Genomic DNA, 21,916 nt, shown 5'->3' on the forward strand with positions numbered 1-21,916 from the left:
CCTTACATATAGTCACTCCACATATTTAATGTTTTATTCCTTCCCACCCCAAAATCTGTCATTAGAATGATGGCTCATCATATCATCAGTGTTGTCACAGAATCTTAGAAATATGTGATTCTTTTCATTTTTCCTTGTTGGTCAAATGGTGTTCTGAAATGAAAGCACTGAACAATAACAATAAAAAGTATTTCTGAATGTAAGCAAACAAGCAAGTTTATATGTTCACAAGTGAAATCTGTGAATATAGTAATATGCATAATCCTAATAACTAAACATGAAGACACTCTTTGCTTCTATGAATTCTTTATTCTTCTTATCTGAATTGCTTCTCTCAAATGAAAAAGACTCAGTTCTAAGTGGGACAATGGAAAAGGTAAAAACTAAACCAAGGGTTCCCATGAATACATTTAACATGGACTCTACAATTTTGCTTCTAATTTATTATTTCTCCATATGAGGAAATGATTTATTGAATTTTGGGGGGTGACATTGATTAATAAAATTATATAGGTTTCAGGGGTACATTTCTATAATAAAGCATCTGTACACTGCCTTGTGTGTTCACCACCCTAACTAAAGTTTCCTTCCATCACTATTTCTCCCCCCTTTACCCTATTCTACCTCCCACCTACTCCCTTTCCCTCTGGTAACCACTATAATATTGTGTCTATAAAGATTTTCTGTTGTTATTTGGTTTTTCTTGTTGGGGAGGACTACTTTTTTTTTTGGCTTAATCCCTTCACCTTTTCCACATAGTCCCCCTACCCTCTCCAGAGAAAAAAAATTTGTGTGTATTCCAAATGAAAATTGGATCACAAATAGAGAATGCTGGTGAAAATGCCTGTTCAAAGTCAAGCATTTTCATACTCCTCTCCACCTTCCCAATGGCGGGCATAGCTATTACTTCAGTTTGGTAGATAGGAGATGGGCAACATTCAAATTGAACATGATATTAAGGATGTTGCTGGGTTTTTTTTAACTTTTTTATTGTTATTGTATTACATTTGTCCCAAGTATCCCCCCCGTTGCTCTCCCCTGCCCTGCTCCATCTCCCCCCTCCCCAACCCACTCCCACAGTCAATCCCCACTCTGCTGTTCATCTCCACGGGTCATTAATACCTGTGCATTGATTAGACCCTTCCCCTTCTTTCCCCCTTAAACCCCCTCCCAACTCCCTTCTGGTCACTGTCAGTCTGTTCCTTGTTTCCAGGCCTCCAGTTCTACTTTGTTCATTTGTTTGTTTTGTGGGTTAGGTTTCTCTTATAGGTGAAATCATATGATATTTTTCTTTTGCCACCTGGCTTATTTTACTTAGCATAATACTCTTCAGTTGCTGCTGTTTTTAAAGATCTGACCAGCCTCTTTCCTCCAAGAATGTATTTCAATTAGTCATTAGGCTGGTTTGAGAACATAATGTTGAAAAACAAGCCCTTTTATATTAAGCTGCCTACATAGCCTATTAAACTAGATTCTAAATGGTCACTATGGCAACAAAATTTCTACTGTCTGACCTGGCATGCACCCACACAAATAATGGTGACCACCCCAGCATTCTTATGCTAATCACATAAACTTGCTTTTATTTTCTCTGAGAAACAACAGCACTTAAAATAAACTTTCTTAACATAGAGAAAAATTATCCTTTAAAATCAATATTTAAATTAAAACTAATAATTTAACAAAATTCAAGTGAAAAATAAATGTATTGAAAAATTTACATCTACAGATTACTTAAAATTGTAATGACAACTATCATTCAATCTCAAAGCCTCTTTAATATTTTTTAAAAAGTATTAAATTGTTCCAGCCCTGGCTGGTATAGCTCAGTGGATTGAGCGTGGGCTGGGAACCAAAGTGGCCCAGGTTCAATTCCCAGCCAGGGTACATGCCTGGGTTGCAGGCCAATAACCCCCAGCAACCGCACATTGATGTTTCTCTCTCTCTCTATCTCCCTCCCTTCCCTCTCTAAAAATAAATAAATAAAATATTTAAAAAATATATTAAATTATTCCACATTTCTTAGAATAAGCATTCAGCTCTGACTGGTGTGGCTCAGTGGACTGAGCACCAGCCTTCGAACCAAAGGGTCACTGGTTCGATTCCCAGTCAGGGCATATGCCCGGGTTGCCAGCCAGGTCCCCAGTAGGGGGTGCTGGAGAAGCAACCACACATTGATGTTCCTTTCTATCTCTTTCTCCTTCCCTCTCTTTCTAAAAATAAATAAAACTATACATACAAAAAGAATAAGCATTCAATGTAACACTAGGTCACAAATGGCAGTAAAGATACTATTCCTTTAATAATCATAATTTGGTGACAAAAGAATAAGAGTTAAATGAATATTTGTTTTTTCTTAAATATAATATATACAATATCACATAGGCATTCACAGGCAAATATGTAAACACAAATATACGCACACATATACAGGGGGGTGCGGGTAAAAGGTTTACAGTTGTTCATTTAGAAAATAATACAATAATTAATAAATAGTAATACAAGAACTACTTTGCATATTCACAACTGTAAACCTACTTTTTCCCCACCCTGTATATACACACAGATTAGAAGGAAAGAATGTTAACACTTTGAAGTGATACATGTGTGTATTATATAATAATTATTATATAATAATATAATAATATTAATAATTATATAATTATAATTATATAATTAATAATATTAATTATTATATAATATAATAATTATTATATAATACACACATATAACTTTGTAACCCAACATACAATTCTAGCAGCAGTCCCAAATGATTGTTAAATGTCCTTCAAATATAAAGTATGAATCTTTATTTCTTATAATAAGACAAGTGAGAAAACCAGTTCCATGAAACATGTCTATCAGTATGGACCAAGGCTACAAGAACCACACACAAAGGTCAGAAGGAAGAAGTAGCCAGAAGTCTGTATGAGATGGTGCCCTCTGCTGCCATTCAGGTGTCTTCTAGGGCAATAAAGGGCCTGCTTCTATTGGTTTAAGCTACATGCAAGTTGGACTGTATCCCAGAGAATGCGCTCTCATAGTATTCAGTCATTCGCTGGGGGCATTACTTGCATACGGTACAACTAATACAGCTCTGCCTGAGTAATTCCAGATTCACAATTTTCACTGCTTGTAACTGGAGGACCCAGAAAGATCATGTCATACAATGTTGATGCAGCATCTTCCTCACGAGCAAAGCTAAGAGGATCAAATAAAGTACTGTATGCAAAGCCCAGAGCACACACGCACGAATCAGAGATTAAGATAGGAGCTCCTTAGTCATTGAAGAGAATCCAGCTGACCAATGTTCAATCTATGTTAGCTGAGAATTTGGATGCTATCAAAGTTTCTGGAATCATCCATCATGAAATTCAAGAATCAACCATATTTTACCTGTTTTTGTTTGTATAAATTCAGTCACAACATAACTTTTATGACATAGCTAAATGACTTGGAAAATTCAACTGCACAAGAAAGTAGATTTTTTTTCATCTCTCTTTAAAAAGCTCACACTGTTTTAATATTTGTACAGGTAATTCATTATGCATCCTTCAGGACTGACCTTAAATATTACCTCCTTCTGAAAGCCTGCCTATAAGCCTGGGTTATATGCTTTCTGAATATTCTCCTGAATCACTCTGTGCTACTTCTAACATGGTGTTTATTACACTGTACCATAATCTCTTCTTTTTCCTTTTCTGCTTCCCCCAGTTGACTATGAGCTCTTTGGAAAAAAAAGAACTGTGTCTTCTCCAACCATGCATCCCAGAAACCTGGCTGGTGCTGGGCCAAGTCAATGTCCAATAAATGTTTGGTGAATAAAACTGAATCAAACAGGAATCACTTTTAAGTGAAAGACAGAGAAATTGGCTCATTGGAGATAAGCTCCAGAGAGGCCAGATGGCATTCTGAAAATTCAACGAGCTTCTCTGAGAGAAGGTAAGTTAACATTGGGAGAATTAAAATAGGTACAAAATGATTTAACAAGGGATCTAAATCATTCATCAGTTGCTATCTGGCCTGGGTGAACTCAGAGATCTCCTCCACCTCTGCAGTTTTGGGATTCACCATCTACATTCCATAAAAATAAGCCCTATATTTTAAATACTGACTAACATTTAGTATTTGTTTCCTTGTATCATAGATGCTGTATAGCGCTTGTTTCTCTTTAAAATAGTGGGTTCAATAAGGATATAGGTGACACTGCAAAAAATAACGCTGTGCTCAGAGATGCCTGAGGAACTCCATGATCCACACCAGTTGTTAGCCAACTTGAAGCTGCAAAAAGTATCAGAATTCAAAAGGACTCTTGGGTATATTTGAAATGTAAAGGCCTCTAATAACACAACCAACCTTTCAGCAAATGAGATACTAGCTTAACAAGAAAACTCTTGGTCTAATGGAGAGAAATGGTGAAACAAAATTAAATAGCTTCAAAAATCCTTAACATCCACAGATGCCTCATTATAAGCTACCACTTGTGGTCTTAGGTGCAGATGCAGGCTTCCGATTTATGTACAACACTGTTCTGGGTAACAAGCTATTTCCCGCCAGACATATCAATTCATCATTTTAGCAAAGTCTCAAAGCACTCCACAGATGGACATTAGGGAGAAAACCGATGGTCTGCCACATGCATTTGACAAATAAATTGTTCCTGAACTGCAGATCTAAATTAAACCTAGATTTGAAATGCCTGGGAGAAAGACAAGGCTGTCGCTTAGTGAACTCCATTAGTTAAAGCGGCATCCTCAAGAATTACAGACTAAAATTGGAAACTGCATCTCAACTATAAATTGGATGAAATGCTTTTGCAAAAAATAAGGGGTGTTACAATTGGTGAATATGAATTTTATTAAAATGGCTCACTAATATTGGAGAGCAATTTTCTACCTACATTGGGGTTCCCCTCATGGGACTAGGTCACTAAGAAGTACTAGAGGTCCTTCCATTTCATTGAAAGAACCTGGCAATTTAACCTCCATAGGAAGGCAAGGTTCATACCATTATAGTGAGGTAGAGAGTGACTCTTCCTTTCAGAGTATTGATTAGTAAACCACCACAATTATTGAGAACCATAGGAGTCCAAACCAAAGCCAGTTCCCATCTTACCATAATTATTTAGCTGGTTTTCAGAATAATTTCTATCAATTTTAAATACTTCCCAAAATAAGAATGAACTTTAAAAAATATTACCTATGTATAAAATCAAGGAGTCATATTTCCCTTTCAGCTACACTCTTATTTTAAATGCAAACATCAAAAATTGGTCTCTGAATCACTGAATTACATCTTTCCACTAAACATTGTGGGTGTGGGTCAGGCATGTGGGGAATGAGAAGATAAATTTATTTATCAGCTTCCATGCCAAGTGTTCCCACCATTATACTGAATATGACACTCTGAAAAGCACAGCAATAGGAAATTGGGTGAGGGTAGAAATGAGCTGGGAAGGTCAGTAATAAATGTGCATTTCATAAAATAATAATGTGCATTTTATGTTTATTTCAAGCATCATTTCAATTCTGAAATTTTAACTCAACCAGCTGTTAAAAAAGAGAGAGAAAGCAACCTTTCCTTATGGGAATGGTCGAAGAATGGCAATCCTGAAAGGTCAGCATCCACATTTCTGACACATTGCTGCCATAAGAGCCCAGTTATTCTGGCAGACTATCTCAAAGGGGTTAGAATTCCTACTACAGTAAGGTTCTTGAATCTCCCTTCTAAAACATGTATGTGCTATTACTATTTGGTATGTACTATACCATTCTAAAATGTATGTAGCCAATAATGAGCCCCAGTTTTGGCTGGAAAAAGTGGGTTATCTCAGCACTTAATACATTTATTTGGTTCAGCATTAACTTGGCCATTTTTCACTCCCTATGACTACAATCAGTAGGCTAAACAAACCTGGGGAAATCATAATTTTTCCACTAACTTGGAAAATCCATAGTACCACCAGCTTTTGAATTGGCTTTCCAAGAACTGGGGAAGGCAAAGGGTTCGCTTTGTTACTTGGAGACTAAAAGAGCAAAGAAGATAACCAAAGCCTGGGGACCCCACAGAGTAAGGCTGGGGATTTACAGCTACAGGACACCTTCGATGTGGAGCTATTTCAGTCTCCCTTCAGAAATCAGATTCTGGAGATTCGATGGGATCTTGGAAGACACTTCCTCCTAGAAACAAGTAAAACTGTCCAAAGGTGGTGTAGGACTTCACTCCTCATACTTAGATGTTCTCTTTCTACATCTATGGCTTTCAAGCATGTTTCCACTTATTTACACAATTATGAGACAATAGGTAATGATGTATAATTGGATCTATTTGATTATGTTTTATTACTCTGAAAAACCAAACCAAATCTAAAACAAACACTGGGGAAAAAATTAAAAATTAAGAAAATAAAAACCTTTGGGCCAGGAAAAAAGGAAAACTTTAAATCATGCCACATGAGCACATATATTATTAAAATGTGGCTATAACCTTAGATTAATGATACTTTAAATATTTTCTCAAAAAGTCCTAATCATTAGCCATACATTCTTCATCACTTTCAATCTATGTTTTACTGGAAAATGTCTGTAACCATTACTGTTTGGACTAATTTAGACTGATACTGACCACCAAGAGAGTTGCAGGTTAAGTAAAGCAGTCTTCAGGTGTTCTCAGAGAAGTCCATACTAACAAACTAGGTGAAGCCTAACTTATGCAGTGGATTTCCTTCTACTCTAATTGTCTGGTCTGTAAAACTTTGTCTAAAGTGGAGAGATGGGTGAATTAAAAGTAAACACATTATCAGGGAGATCAAACAAGCCTTAATACATGAAATCATCTAATAAGCCTTAGCAGAGAGTGTACTAGAGACCAAGCATTGGGTTATGTAAACAAACAAACAAACAAAAAATAGTACCTGCCCTCAAGAAATTCACAGCCTACTGGGAAAATCAATAAGCAAATGCCCGGACATTATCAGCAAGTGATACTAGAGAAATAAATTCACGTAGGTTTTGAGCCAGTGGAGGACCACTTCTATGCCAACCTGGAGCTGGAAGGGGTGGTTCCCCCAGTAGGTGAAGAACCAGTGGGTACTGGCTACATGGAGAGGAAATAAGGCTTCTCCTTGGCACCAGCAAGAACAGGGCACAGCCTCAGAGGAAAGAAGTGTGTGCTTGTAAAGAAATAAAGCCCATGGCAGGAAAAAGAAAATCCGTGGTAGCAAACAGCAAGAAATAAGGCTAGAAAGGTCAACAGCTTCAGGACATAAAAGGCCTTGAACTAATAAAATACTGTTCATATTTCTGCCTCTACTCCTCAATGCCCAATAAAACATGCTCTGAAATTTCTTTAATCGCTGTATTCAAAAGACTTGAGAAGTCTGTCCTAAATTCCTTACTTACATGAACATTGTGAAGCTATTACCTTCCATCTCAAAGTTAGTTCTACCCTCACAGCAAAAGCATTTCTATAAACCTCACTTTGACAATCTTTATATTTGCATTGTGCTGTTTAACCATGTTAACCATGAAGAAAAAAAAAAACCTACTCCTTCCTTTTTAGGAGGAAGTCAGGCATCAAGTTTCAAAAGCAGAAAAGTAAGAAAGATCTATTTTCTCAGTAGTTTTCCAGTAGCTTAATATCAGACCTTAAAATTAAAAAATTCACATCACTTCCCAAATATATTCAATGAATATAGGATCCACAAATTAAATACCTGCAATTGTGGTTCCAGACCTACCAGATATGCTTGATCTGTCTCACAAGTAAAATTTCATGCTCACTTCCACCACCACCCTCTGGGGAGGCATTAACTAGACCAGCAGCAGTATGGTACGGTAGAAAAGACATGAACTCTGAGTTAAAGACTGTGCTTGAATGTGGCTTTACCACCTCCAACTGTATGACCTTGAAAAATTACTTAATCTCACTGAGCCTCAACTTGAATAATACATACCATACCTATCAGGGTTGTTGTAAAAATTAGAATTTCCCAAGTAACTATGTAATAATCTTGACGAGCCAGGGAAATCCAAAAGAGGAGAGCTATGATTAATAGACATTCAGTGACTCTATCCCTACTGAGGCTCTTCAGACCTCGAGCCACTGAGAGCTGATGAACTTTAAAGCCCTCAGTAACCCCACTCTTAATGCTCAATTCACAAGACACCATCCTAAGAGGCCCCTCCTTGTCAGCTCCAATTGCTGTCTATCATTTCTTGTTTTCAAGTGTGAGGCTCAGCAAGTCAGGTCCTCCTGGCAGGGGCAGATTTGTCACCATTCATGACTAATACATTGCATTCAGTTTTATCCCTTGCCTGACAATCCATGCCTCTGAGTCTGTTCCTTAAAGGAGCAATCACAATATCATTTAAACAGGATGGGAGATAGAAACATTATTGATTACCTCTCAAAAATCTCTATCTTAAAATAAAATTAAAACCTTAATTATCTTTCCCTTTCTTCCCTTTGAATGCAAAGATTTTAATCTGCACTAATGCCAAAGGGCAAGATCAGTTTTACTTGAAGTGAAACAAATACTTTAACTAGACATAGATTCGCTCTTTCAAGAGCTTAGTCGTGGTTTCCTAAATAAGTCATTAACTTGAAGTGCATCATGGCATTGGGTAAGAGGAAAGTGTCTAACTTGAAAACGCACAATCCTGGCCAGGTCTGGAAATACTTTTCCCTTCAAGATGGCAGCTTCTTCCACTAGAAAACCTGTATTTCAATATAAGAGTCTGCATGTTCTACGGCATAGGCAAGTAGAAGGAGAGTAGGTTTTGGAGTCAGATAAACAGGGGCTAAGCCCACCCCCGCTATTGACTAGTTTTGTGAAGTGGGCAAGCTCTCTAAGTCACGATTTGCTCATCAGTGAAGGATCCAATCACTCTCTGTATATTGCCCTGGACTAAGTAGGACAGAGGCCGGCAAATGAGGGCTGCCACCACACTTTGTACCTCCCATGCGTTAAGAATAGTTTTTACATTTTTAAATGGTTGGAAACAAAAAGTTTGTTTTCTTTTTTGGTCGTATAAATACATAAATAATATTCCTGATTTTGCATCTTTCCCCACAAAGCCTAAAATATTAATGATCTGGTTTCTTTATAGAAAATATTTGCTTACCCTTGGTTTAGATAACTAAGTAGGCTAGGACTCTTATATATATTGTATGTGCTTGGCACTTCGAGGTGCTTAATAAACATTAGTCTTTCCCTTTGAGGGAGAAACTGTGGCTTCGTGCAATAAGCATTTTTAAAGTGTTTTACAGTTTCCATCACTCACAAACTTTGCAGTACTGAAAAATTTCTTTACCTCTCTGGGGGATCAATTTACTTCTCTTCAAAAATGATAATATCAGTACTAACTTAATATATGATTTTCTCAAAAAATTAAAATACAGTTGACCTTGAACAATACAGGTTTGAAGTGCATGGGTTCACTTATATTGGGTTTATTTCAATAAATACTGTAAATTTATTTTCTATTCCTTATGATTTTCATAATAACATTTTTTCTCTAGCTTACTTTATTGTAAGAATATGATATATAATGCATATAACATACAAAGTGTGTGTTAGTCAACTGTTAATGTATTTTGTAACATTACTCTTTGTTTAGCTCAAAAGTAGCCTATTAGCCCTGGCTGGTGTTGCTCAGTGGGTTGAGCATCATTCCACAAACCCAAAGGTCCTCGTGCCTGGGTTGTGCGGGTCAAGTCCCAGGTTGGGGGCAAGAGGTAACCCATCAATGTTTCACTCACACACTTATATTTTTCTTCCTCTCTTCCTCCCTCCCTTCCCCTTTCTCTAAAAATAAATAAATAAAATATTTTAAAAAACAGCTATTAGTAGTTAGATTTCAGGGGAATCAAAAGTTTTACTTAGATTTTTGACTGCATAGGCGGCCAGTGCCTTTAACCCCACACCATTCAAGGATCAGCTGCAATTAATTATTTCAAAACAAATAAATAATGCCTGACACACTCAGTGATTTTACAGAACTAGTTATAAGTTTAATATAGAAAACTTAGAAATCACAATCAGATACACACACACACACACACATATAAAATTATCTATTATCTCACCATCTGGAGATAATTCCAGCCAATAAAAATTATAATATGCCCTGGCTGGCGTAGCTCAGTGGATTGAGTGTGGGCTGTGAACCAAAGCATTGAAAGTTCGATTCCCAGTCAGGGCACATGCCTGGGTTGTAGGCCACGGCCCCCAGCAACCGCACATTGATGTTTCTTTCTCTTGCTCTTTCCCTCTCCCTTCCCTTTCTAAAAATAAATAAAATCTTTTAAAAAATTATAATATTACCTTTCATTTATTATCATAGTTTCTCTTTTTCAGATGTCTATTTTACACCCAGCCACCCTTGCAACGCGATGACTAAGTTTTGGCCAATTAGATGTCTACAGAAATTCCACAATTCCATGTGAAATTTCTGGGAAGTCTCTTTTAAGAGGAGAGTGGGCTCCTTTTCAATTTTCTTCTTCCATCCTACTGGCTACTATTGGATACAATGTAGATGTGAGAGGTAAAACAGATTAGCTATTTTTGGCTAATGAGAATGAGGCACCCTAGAAATGCAGAGAACTCTAGGCACGGTATAACAATGGGCTAAAAGTAACTTGGGACTTTGAAAATTTTATGGGGCCACCACCCAGCTCTTCATGGACTTCCCTCAGGCTTCTTTTATTCTTTCTTTTATTGTTTTTTGTTTGTTTATTTATTGTTCTCTTAGATGCAGACTTTCTCACCTTATTTCACATACCCTCTTGGCGGTGAAGGAAAGATCATTTAAAATGGAGCAAATTGTTACCAGTGATTTTTTTCATGGATGATAAGGTTAAAGTGGATTTTATTTGATCATTTATGCTTTCTTGTATTTTTCACATTTTCTACCATGTTATATAATGATTTTGCTATCAGAAAAATATTTTTTAAGTGGCATATTGTTTGAAATGACCTGACTTTATGATTAAATTATGAAAGTATTCTAGACAGTAGAATACAAGGGGAGGACCCCCAAACCCCAGAATTATCTTCAGGAGGGCAGGCCCCTTATAGTACAGGTTTCCCTTACTAGGTAAGTGATCTTGGAGCCCATCTGTATCAGCATACCAGGTGGCATTGTTGTGAGAGGTTGCATTTGGCTCAGTGAATATTCTTTGAAGACTCTTTCAATACATTTGCCTGTTTCATAATGGGTGATTTACAAGCACATCTGCCCACAATACATGGAGTGTTCAGTAGTTTTTGACCAAAAATAGCATGACCCCCGTACCTCACCCTCCCTATTCACCAGATCTTGCCTCGAGTGACTTTTTTGTTTCCCTGAATGAAAAAAGGTCCTCAGAGCAAAACATTTTGCCCCTGTGGAAGAGGTGGAATGAGAAAACAGCAGAAACACAAAAGGCACCAAAATCTATGAATTAAAAAACTATTTTGAGCAGTGGATAAAATTTCTTGATAAGTGTATTGCATCAAATGGAGAGTACTTTGAAGGTGACTGAAGTTTCAACATGAAAGAATAAATACAATTCTTTATAAATGAATTGTGGGGTTTTGGGGTCCCTCCTCATACATAATAACTAAAAAATCAGTCCTTGTTTCTTTCAAATATCCCTAAGAACAGAAGGAATTGCCACATATCAGCATATAAGTTCTGTTAATGATGTTAACCAACATATCATTGGGAGAAAATACAGTAGTCTGAAAAAACCCACAATCAATAATGGTTTTGGATGCTATATAGGGTAGCTAATAAAATTAGTTAAAATAAAGAGGAGGGATCAGAAAAACTTAATACAGATTTAGTTATTATTCCTGGGGATACGCTGTCATGGTTGGTAGTGCTGAATGATATTGCAAACTGCTTTTTAAAGATCACTTTAAAAGCAATTTAATAAATGATTACACTGTGGAGATCACACTTACATTGCAAGAGGATTAGAAAGAATAAATTAGCCAAATTCCTAATATTAGTGAATGCGTACCTCTGGCCCAAGATGAAATTTAAAGATAGTGCATTATATGTGGTGAAAGATAGCACAGTCTCTCTAGCCACTCAGACAAGTATGTGCTCTGGAAAATTGTCGGATGGCTCCCCAAGCAGTTCCAGGGAAGACATAGCTGATCAGCAGATGCAGGTCACACCTTTGACTCTCTATCAAATTGTATCAGAATATAATGTGAGGGATTGAAGGGGTGAAGAAAAAGATTTAGAGAGAAGTTATACTGTGGAAGCATGGCAACTTGCAAAAATCCTGAAGGATATATAAAAAGAATACAAAATGATAGTTTAACTGGCTATAATGAAAGCCATCAAATCCACTGCAGTAAACATCCTTAGGCCCCAACTCTCCCAGGCAATCTTTCCAGCCTTTCCCTAAGTGGCCACCATATGACCATAGGTGTTAGAGAACATAAAAGATAGCACAGCAATAGATGTGGACCTGGGAAAAGCTGTGTTTATCAGCCTTGCGAGGTGTTTTCACTACAATATCTTCAATAGTCATTACAAGTTCGGGAAGTTTGTGTGGCTCTGTGCCATTCACTTACTGGGATTTGCTGAAACAAGGCATAAGTAAGGCGGCCTTAACACATGATGCTACCCAATATTTTATTATAAAAAATTTCAAAACAGACTGAAAAGTTGAAAGAATAGGATAATCAACATCTATATACTCATAACCTAGATTCAATCACTGTCATTATTTTATTAGTTTTCCATTTATATATGTAGTCATGTGTACATGTATATGCATATGTTTTAAGTGTATATGTGTATATATACCCAGAACATTAACAATAAGTCCATAATATTACTTAGTATCAAATTCACATTCAAATTGTCTTGACTGTCCCTAGTAGCATCGAAGATAGCACCCAGTGGTTTCTGTCTTCATATTCTTGTATAATCTCACCACCTTAGCTCTCTGGCTATGAACTGGACTTATTGAAATGCTTCTATGGACACGAATATGGTCAAAATGACAAGATGTCACTTTTGAGATGACGTTGTAAAAAGGCTATGGATTTTATTTTGACTGCTCTCTGCTCTTTCTTGAATTACTTATCCTAAAAGAAGCCAGCTGCCACATTGTAAGGCAATCCTGTGGACATGCCCTCACCACAGGGAGCTGAGGCCTTCCAACAGCTATGTGCATGACTATGGCAACTGTCTCTCATACTCCCCGTCCCTCAGATGACCCTCCCAATGAGACTGCAGCCTAGTCAACTGCTTAATTGCAACCTCACAAGACACTTTTAGCCAGAGGCACCTAGCTAAGCTATGTCAAAATTTCTTTTTTAAAATATATTTTATTGATTATGCTATTACAGTTGTCCCAATTTGCCCCCATTGCCCTCCCCTGACTGGTACCCCCATTCCCTCCAGCAATCCCCCCTTAGGATGTCATGGGTCATGTCATGGGTCATGCATATAAGTTCTTTGGTTTCTCCATTTCCTCTACTAATCTTAATATCCCCCTGTCTATTTTGTACCTACCAATTATGCTCCTTACTTCTTGCGCATGTCCTCCCATTCTCTTCCTTCCCCCTCCCAGCTGATAATCCTCCAAATGATCTCCATATCTATGACTCTGTTCCTGTTCCACTTATTTGCTTAGTTTGTTATGTTAGACTCAGTCATTGATGGTTGTAAATTTGTTGCTGTTTTTAATGTTCATAGGTTTGATCTTTTTCTTAAATAAATTATTTTAACATTTCATATAATAAGGGCTTGGTGGTGATGAACTCCTTTAACTTGACTTTATCTGGGAAGTACTTTTTCTTCCCTTCCATTCTAAATATCTTTGCTGGATAGAGTAATCTAGGTTATAGGTCCTTGTTTCTCATCACTTTTTTTTTTTTTATTTCAATCATTGTTCAAGTACAGTTTTCTCCCCCCTACTCCCGTTCCAGCCCCTCCACCCAACCCTCCCCCCTTCCCCCCATTACCCCCCACCCCTAGTTTTTGTCCATGTGTCCTCCAAATTTGTTCCTGTAATCCCTACCCATTCCCCCCTGAAATTCCCTCTTCTCTCCCCTCTGGCCACTGTCAGACTATCCCCTATTTCAGTGTCTTTGGTTATATTTTGCTAGTTTTTTGTTTTGTTTTGTTTTGTTGTTTAGATTCCTGTTAAAGGTGATATCATGTGGTATTTGTCTTTCACTGCCTGGCTCATCACTTTTAATACTTCTTGCAAGTCTCTTCTAGCTTGCAAAATTTCTTTTGAGAAATTAGCTGACATTCTTATGGGAATTCCTTTGTACAGGTAACTCTCTGCTTTTCTCTTGCTGTTTTTAAGAGATTTTTCTCTTTAACTTTTGGCATTTTAATTATGATATGTCTTGGTGTGGTTCTCTTTGGGTCCAACTTATTTGGGACTCTTTATGCTCCCTGGACTTGTATGTCTATTTCCTTCACCAAATTAGGGAAGTTTTCTTTCATTATTTTTTTCACATAAGTTTTCAATTTATTGCTCTTGTTCTTTTTCTTCTAGCCTCCCTATGATTCAAATGTTGATATGTTTGGAGACGTCCCAGAGGCTCCTTATACCATTTTTATTTTTTTGGAATTCTTATTCTTCTTGCTGTTCTGGTTAAATGCTTATTTCTCCCTTATGTACCAAATTGTTGAGTTGATTCTTGACCTCCTCACCTTCATTGCTGTTTCCCTGTAGATTTTTCTTTATTTTACTTAATCATTAGGTGAAAGAGGGTCCCTCCTTAACCTATGCATTCTACATTCCATATAAATATTGGTGGGGTGTGAAACTCATTTTCACTGGGGGCCACATCAGCCTCCCAGTTGCCTTCAAAGGGCCAAATGTAATTTTAGGACTATATGAATGTAACTAGTTCTTAACTAGGGGCAAGAAGTTTGGTGCTGCTGCTGGATAGAAACAAGGTGCTTGGGTGGATAAAACAGGGTGGAGAGCTGGATTCAGACCACAAGCCTTGTGTTTGCCACCTGTGACTTAATGTAATTTTCATTTCTTCCTGGGTCTTTTTTATACTCTAGCTATACTCAATGAGTTCTTTGAGCATCCTGATAATCAGTGTTTTGAACTCTGCATCTATTAGATTGGTTATCTCTGTTTCACTTAGTTCTTTTTCTGGGATTTTGTTCTGTTCTTTCATTCAGGCCATATTTCTTTGTCATCTCAATTTGGCAGCCTTTCTTTGTTTGTTACTGTGTGTTAGGTAGAGCTGCTTTGACTCCCTGTTTTAGTAGCAAGGCCTGTTGTTGAAAAGGCACTTGTAAATTGTGTAGGGTAGAGCCTTAGGTAATTGCCAGGGTGGAGTAACCTGCTTCACTGCTTTATGGTTCTGTGTTGGGAGAGGGCTCAGAAAGGGTCACTGTGTTGCTGCCTTATTCCTGGAGGTTTGCCCCACACTTGCCCTATTTCCAGTCACTTCACTTACTGTCCATATGATACTGGTATCCTTCTAACTGTTGCCCTTGTGCTAAATCCCAAAGAGGGTAGGTATGCATAAGTCCTAAGTCCATGAAGGCCTTTTAAGAGGAGTCTACTGAGAATGTAACATTTTATTCCATTGTCCTGACCCCCACTGGTTTTTGTGGCCAGAAGTTATGGGGATTTATCTTCCTGGAGCTGGAGCCCTGGGCTGTGCGGTCTGACCTGGAGCTGGGATCCTTCACTCCCAAGGTGTCCCCTCCCAATTTTTATGCATTCATATTTAATCTCGCTACTCTTTTTCATAATTTTTATTGTTATTTATATGATAACCCTGTAATTTGGTAAGGGTATATGGAAATGATCATATAGGATCAAGGAAATTGAATAATTAGGGAAAATATCTAAATGCTGAAATAAATTTTTAAAAGAAACACCCACAAGACTTTTTCACTTTTCCCTGAATATTTTTAAAAAGTCTGCTTTGTTGATGTAGACTTAATGCTTATAAACAAGCTAAAATAATGCATCAGTCATCACTGAAAATATAACTATTTCCCTTAGTGTTAATGGACTGTGCAATATAAAGTCTGTCTCTCAGCACCACTGTTGTGGTTTATTTCCTCCTCAGGGGAAACTAAACTAAACTTAGTACTGCAAATTTGTTCAATTAGTCTTTTCTTGCAGACAACAGAAAGTGGAATTCTTTCTCATTCTGTCCATTTTGCTATATTTTAATAAGATGAAAGTGACTTCTCAAATAATCCAATTTTTCTCATTTTGATGATTAACAAGTAAATACTGTACACAGAGATACTTTTTTTCTCTTTCTTCTCTCTCTTTCTTCTCTTCCTGGGAAACAAGGGCCCTGGCTCTCTCAGTTCCAGCTTTCTGGAAGGAACCCTTTCCCCAGGGACACAGAAGCCACTCATAAACAGGATTCATTTATCCTCTGTGGAAAACACCTTTTTTCCACATGAGAAAGGCCTAGGAGTTCATTCAGCTGATAGGAACATTTAATGGGTCTCCATTTTGGCCATTTTGGAAGGCTTAAGTATTGAAGAAAACTTTACTAAAATTGAGAATATTTGCTGTCAGCTTTACCTTCATCAGTACTTCCACAAACATGGCTAACTATAATTGAAAGATTCTTGATTCCCAAAGTGAGCAGTTAACTGATTTTTTGGCATATATTTAATTCAAATAGAATCTCAAAAATTTATACAAGGAGTGAAGTCCAGGGAGAGCTGTATTGGTTTATTGTAGCAAGCTATTAGTCTCCTGTTAGAGTTTTTAAAAGCTTCTTTTAAAGTGGTGTGCTCTGGGACTATCCTCATATTCAGCCTAAATTGTTGTATCATATCTACAATGTCACAAACATTGTTAAACAGACCACCACAATCAAATCCATGGTGTCTATTACATTTTCTCCATCTACTAGCCTATTAAACTCATCCAAGAAGGAGATGATGAGGTAGAGAATTCATGATGGATCCTAAAGACATGCCTCCTTGACACTATCAACTCTTTACTACACTGGAGACTTCTGGCCAAGATGGAGGTATAGGTAAATATACTTTGCCTCCTCACACAACCAGAAGAAGGACAACAAATTTAAAAATAAAAACCAACCATAACTGCCAGAAAATCTAACTGTATGGAAGTCTGACAACCAAGAAGTTAAAGAAGACATATTCATCCAGACCAGTAAAAGGGGCAGAGATGGGCAGCCAAGGCAGAGAGGACACACGGCAAGGTGGCAGCTAGCAGACAGGGAAGTCCCACATTTGCATGAGGATAAACCAGGAAGAACAATTTGGGAGCAAGACAGACTATGCAACACAGGGGTCCAGCACCAGGAAAGAAAAGCCTCTGACTGTAAAAACTCGTGGGGGTTGAGGTGACAGGAGAAACTCCCAGCCTCACAGGAGAATTTATTGGAGAGACCCAGGGTCCTAAAATGTACACAAATCCACCTACCTGGGAATCAGCATCAGAATGGCCCAATTTGATTGTGGGTAAAGGAAGAAGAGACTGAAAGCCAGCCAAGAGATGAGCCAAGTGGCATTGTTCCCTCTTGAATCCCTCCCCCACATACAGTGTCACAAGGCAGCCATCTGGGTCACCCAGCTCTAGTGAATACCTAAGGCTCCATCTCTTACTATCTAACAGTCCCACTGAGACAAAAAATATGGCCCAAATGAAAGAACATATCGAAGTTCCAAAAATAGAACTAAGGAAGGAAGAGATAGCCAACCTATAGGATGCAGAGTTCAAAACACTGGTAATCAGGATGCTCACGGAAATGGTTGAATATGGTCACAAAATAGAGGAAGAAGTGAAGGCTATGCAAAGTGAAATAAAGGAAAATGTACAAGTAACCTGTACACTGTTGTGTGACAGGAAGGAAACCGTGATTCAAATCAATGATTTGGAGAAGGAAGAGATAAATATTCAACCAGAACAGAATGAAGAAACAAGAATTAAAAAAAAATCAGGAGAGGCTTAGGAACCTCTGGGACAACTTCAATCATTCCAACATCAAAATCATAGGGATGCCAAAATGAGAGGAGGAAGAGCAAGAAATGGAAAACTTAGTTGAACAAATAATAGAGAACTTCATTAATGTGGCAAAGGAAACAGACCTCAAGGAAGTCCAGGAAGCTTGTAGAGTCCCAAAGAAGTTGAGCCCAAGGAAGCACACACCAAGGCACATCATAATTATATTACCCAAGATTAAAGAGAAGGAGAGAATTTTAAAAGCAGCAAGAGAAAAGGAGACAGTTACCTACAAAGGAGTTCTCATTAGACTATCAGCTGATTTCTCAAAAAGAAACCTTACAGACAAGAAGGGGCTGGAAAGAAGTATTCCAAGTCATGAAAGGCAAGGATCTACATCCAAGATTACTCTATCCAGCAAAGCTATCATTTAGGATGGAAGGGCAGATAAAGTGCTTCCCAGATAAGGTTAAGTTAAAGTAGTTCATCATCACCAAGCCCTTATTATATGAATGTTAAAGGGACTTATCTAAGAAATTGAAGAAAATCAAAAACTATGAACAGTAAAATGACAACAAACTCACAACTATCAATAACTAAAGCTAAAAAACAAAAATGAACTAAGCAAACAACTAGAACAGGAACAGATTCATAGAAATAGAGATCACATGGAGATCACATTAGTGGGAAAGGGGAGGGTGGAGAATGGGGGAAAAGGTACAGAAAATAAGCAGCATAAATGGTAGGTACAAAATAGACAGGGGAGGGGAGGTTAAGAATAGGATGGGAAATGGAGAAGCCAAATATCTTATATGTATGATCCATGGACATGAACTAAGGAAGGTGAATACTAGTGGGAGGGGGAGTACAGCGCAGAGGGGAATAAGGGAAGAAAAAAGTGGGCCAACTGTAATAACATGATCAATAAAATATATTTTTAAATCTTTTTTAAATTAAAGAAAAAATAACTCTCTACTACACTGTTCTAGAACTGTGCTCCTGAATGAGCATCAGGTTTACTGTCTATGTTGATGGAACCTGATTTCTCTTTTATCTCTTATTTCTCAGCTTTCCTCCAATTTGCTGAGAAATCACACACATACACACAGAAAAAGGTCAGATTTAAGGCCCTCAATCTTGGGGTTTTAGGGATGGAGTAGTTTTGAGCCTTAATAACGGACCTGACTTTGTCTCCTGTTTTCTTCACAAGCCAAACTTTCCTACATACTCCTGCTTGACTAATTTTTAAAATCCACAGCTAAAGTTCTTGACACCTGATCAAGAACTTTTAATATCTTCCTATTACCTACCAGGTTAAGATAAGGTTATTTACTTTGGTATTTTCAGGGGAAATTACTGGAGTAAGAGTTTGGTGGGCAGGGTGGAGAGAAATGTAATCAGGCAGCATTGCAGATGGTGGGGTGGGGGGCAGCGGCAGAACAAACCGCAGGCAATGCTCTAAAATCATCATTAACTGACTGAATTTTCCCACCTCTGTTCTTTTGCTTAGGCTGTCCCTTTGCTTAGGATGCTCTTAGCTTAGTTCCTGAGAAAATTCAATGTCAAAATCCTGTGTTTATTTGTCTGTCCAGTTAGAGCCCCTACTGCACTTTGTTTGCTTTTTTCTCAAAGCATTGTTTCATTTTTATAGTATGGCATTTTTGCCATGGTATAGTATGGTATAGTATGGTAGTATGGTATTTTATGGTATGGTATTCTTGCCTCATTATTCCTCAAAAGTCAAACAACAGAAAGGAAGGAGAGCTTGGCAGAACGTGAATATGACAAAAACATGCAAGTATAATTTGGTGATTTCCAAATCTAAAACCACTTAGTCTGTATTTAATTTACCTAATAAATTTTGTTCCATACAGAAAATTTTGACATGTGTCCCACTCATAACTAGTTCTATTTATTTATAACATGAATAATTGAGATCAGGGTTACATCAATCTATGGTTAAAAATCATCTCTTGTGGATAGTCATCAACAATCTTGTGGTTTGTAGTGAAGAGACTGAAAACCATTACTATGAAGAAAAATTTATCTTGATTATACAAATTAAATCCTTAAGGACTTGGAAAAAGTTATCTGTGCAAATTATAACTCTTAGTCAAATAATTTCAAACACTGAACCACTTGACTTTTGTAATCATGTTAGACATTAATCCACTGATATAAACATTTACATATGTATGTGACTTGTGCCATGCTTATATTCACAAAAGACAGGAGACACCTTATAATATCAAAACAAATAAGAAAAGGAAAAATCAAAACTAAATTTTCCAGAAAAAAAACAAGTGCATTACAGAACTCCTGGCACTAAACTTATGCAATTAATCACTAAATTTAGAACTCAATTGCTCTCAACCAAGGCAATAATGGAACTGTAGTTCTCAATATCTGAACAACTAAAGTATTTATCATGAGACATGACAAATGGTTGGCCAGTATGAAAACTTAGAGGGAACTTATCACATGGATATAAAAATTCTGGCGAATACAACCAACAATTTATCTGAATCCAATTCTCATAAAAATTAGAGATGGAATATTTAACAGCATTGCAAAATTTTAAGGAATGCCAACACACTCCAGATATGTTACACATTCCAAGACAGAATTTAGAAGACCTGAAAAAATGAATAACCAACACCAAGCCCTAACCTGTCTCCTAAAACATCAAAACATTTCAGGAAACTTTCAACAATTTCTAGATAAAGTAAATTCATGGATGAATTATCTGACATGTGTCAGAAGTACCAGGAATTGATACAGTTGAGTGGAGAGGTGCATTTAAGTTTTATAGATTGAATAGGAAGACAGTAGAAATGACTTTCCACTGAGAGAAACTGGAAGACACATAGCTTATGTTAAAATTAGCTGCCTAGGTTTCAAATTAGCTGCTAGTTCAAGGTCATCACATGGTACTTGAAAGCGATTCCACAGTTAGTTTTAGACTGCAGGTCATTCCAAAGAAAAGAATAGAATCTATTGTTTAATAAATTCCCATTACTTTTCTTTCTATAAGCATGGATCTATCCACCAGAAAACTTCTATCTATTCAAAAGTTTCGAATAAAAAATAACGGAAAGTTCAGTGAAAAATAACCTAAAAGTACAGTGAAAAAATAAGTAAAGCCTGCTTATATCTGAAACAGTGCAAAACCACAGGGAACTTAAAAAAATATTTTTCTCTTTCCCATAATAATGAGTGTCTATTCACAAAGGATTAAAAATATATTTTATCTTTTAATGAGGCTTTGGTACTAGTCTTTCTTCTTCAAAGAATATATGTTCATAGGTTTGTACTAGAAAGGATATCTCTAATAAAGTTGAACATAGTTTTCTGGTCCCCATTTTATTCTGTTTTAATTCAAGAGTGCTTTTTGAAGTTTTTAGTCTTAGGACCCCTTTACACTCCTAAAAATTAAGGGACCCAAAGCTTTTGTTTTTATAGGTTATATCTATCTATATTTAGCATATTACATATTAAAACTGAAAACAATTTTAAAACAAACACAAAAAAAACTCCACTATACCTTGTGAGAGAATAAGAATGGAAAACGCAATGAACAGCTTAGTATTATTAGGAAGATAGTTTGACCCCATGGATATCCCTAAAGAGTATCGGGGATGCCCAAGGATATCCATGTCATACCTTGAGAAGCACCAGTTTAAAAGAATTACCAGTAACAAAAGACAAATTAACCACAGGCAAAATAAACATGAAATTTTTAAAAATGCTCTGTACTCCAGGCAATACATGCTCTATAAAGTTGGCCACTGGGGAGAGGGCACAGCTTGATGCACAGCACAGGGGAAGGCATGGCTGGGTGGAGGGGGCTACACTGTAATAACCCACAGTCATCAGCCCCTACATCTTAATTCTACACCTAGGCAAACTTCACTCTAATTAGATGATTTTTTAAAACAGGAGAAACTGGCTGCACACAGAGCACCTAGTGACAGGCTTT

At 37.2% G+C, this 21,916-nt stretch overlaps 1 protein-coding gene and 1 long non-coding RNA gene across 4 annotated transcripts in view; both read right to left on the reverse strand.

The window, feature by feature from the left end:
• PRKG1 (protein kinase cGMP-dependent 1) overlaps positions 1–21,916 on the reverse strand; it is a 1,342,121-nt gene that overhangs the window by 400,185 nt on the left and 920,020 nt on the right. The gene's annotated exons all lie outside the window — the stretch shown is intronic.
• On the reverse strand, positions 1,288–15,804 carry LOC118500975. Its single transcript, XR_004903549.1, has 3 exons — positions 15,588–15,804; positions 11,298–11,303; positions 1,288–1,300 (listed from the first exon to the last, which is right to left on the reverse strand). It is a non-coding gene; the product is annotated as an uncharacterized LOC118500975 (long non-coding RNA).

This window comes from Phyllostomus discolor, chromosome 5 (assembly GCF_004126475.2).
Source record: "Phyllostomus discolor isolate MPI-MPIP mPhyDis1 chromosome 5, mPhyDis1.pri.v3, whole genome shotgun sequence".
In the NCBI taxonomy this organism is placed as follows: domain Eukaryota; kingdom Metazoa; phylum Chordata; class Mammalia; order Chiroptera; family Phyllostomidae; genus Phyllostomus; species Phyllostomus discolor.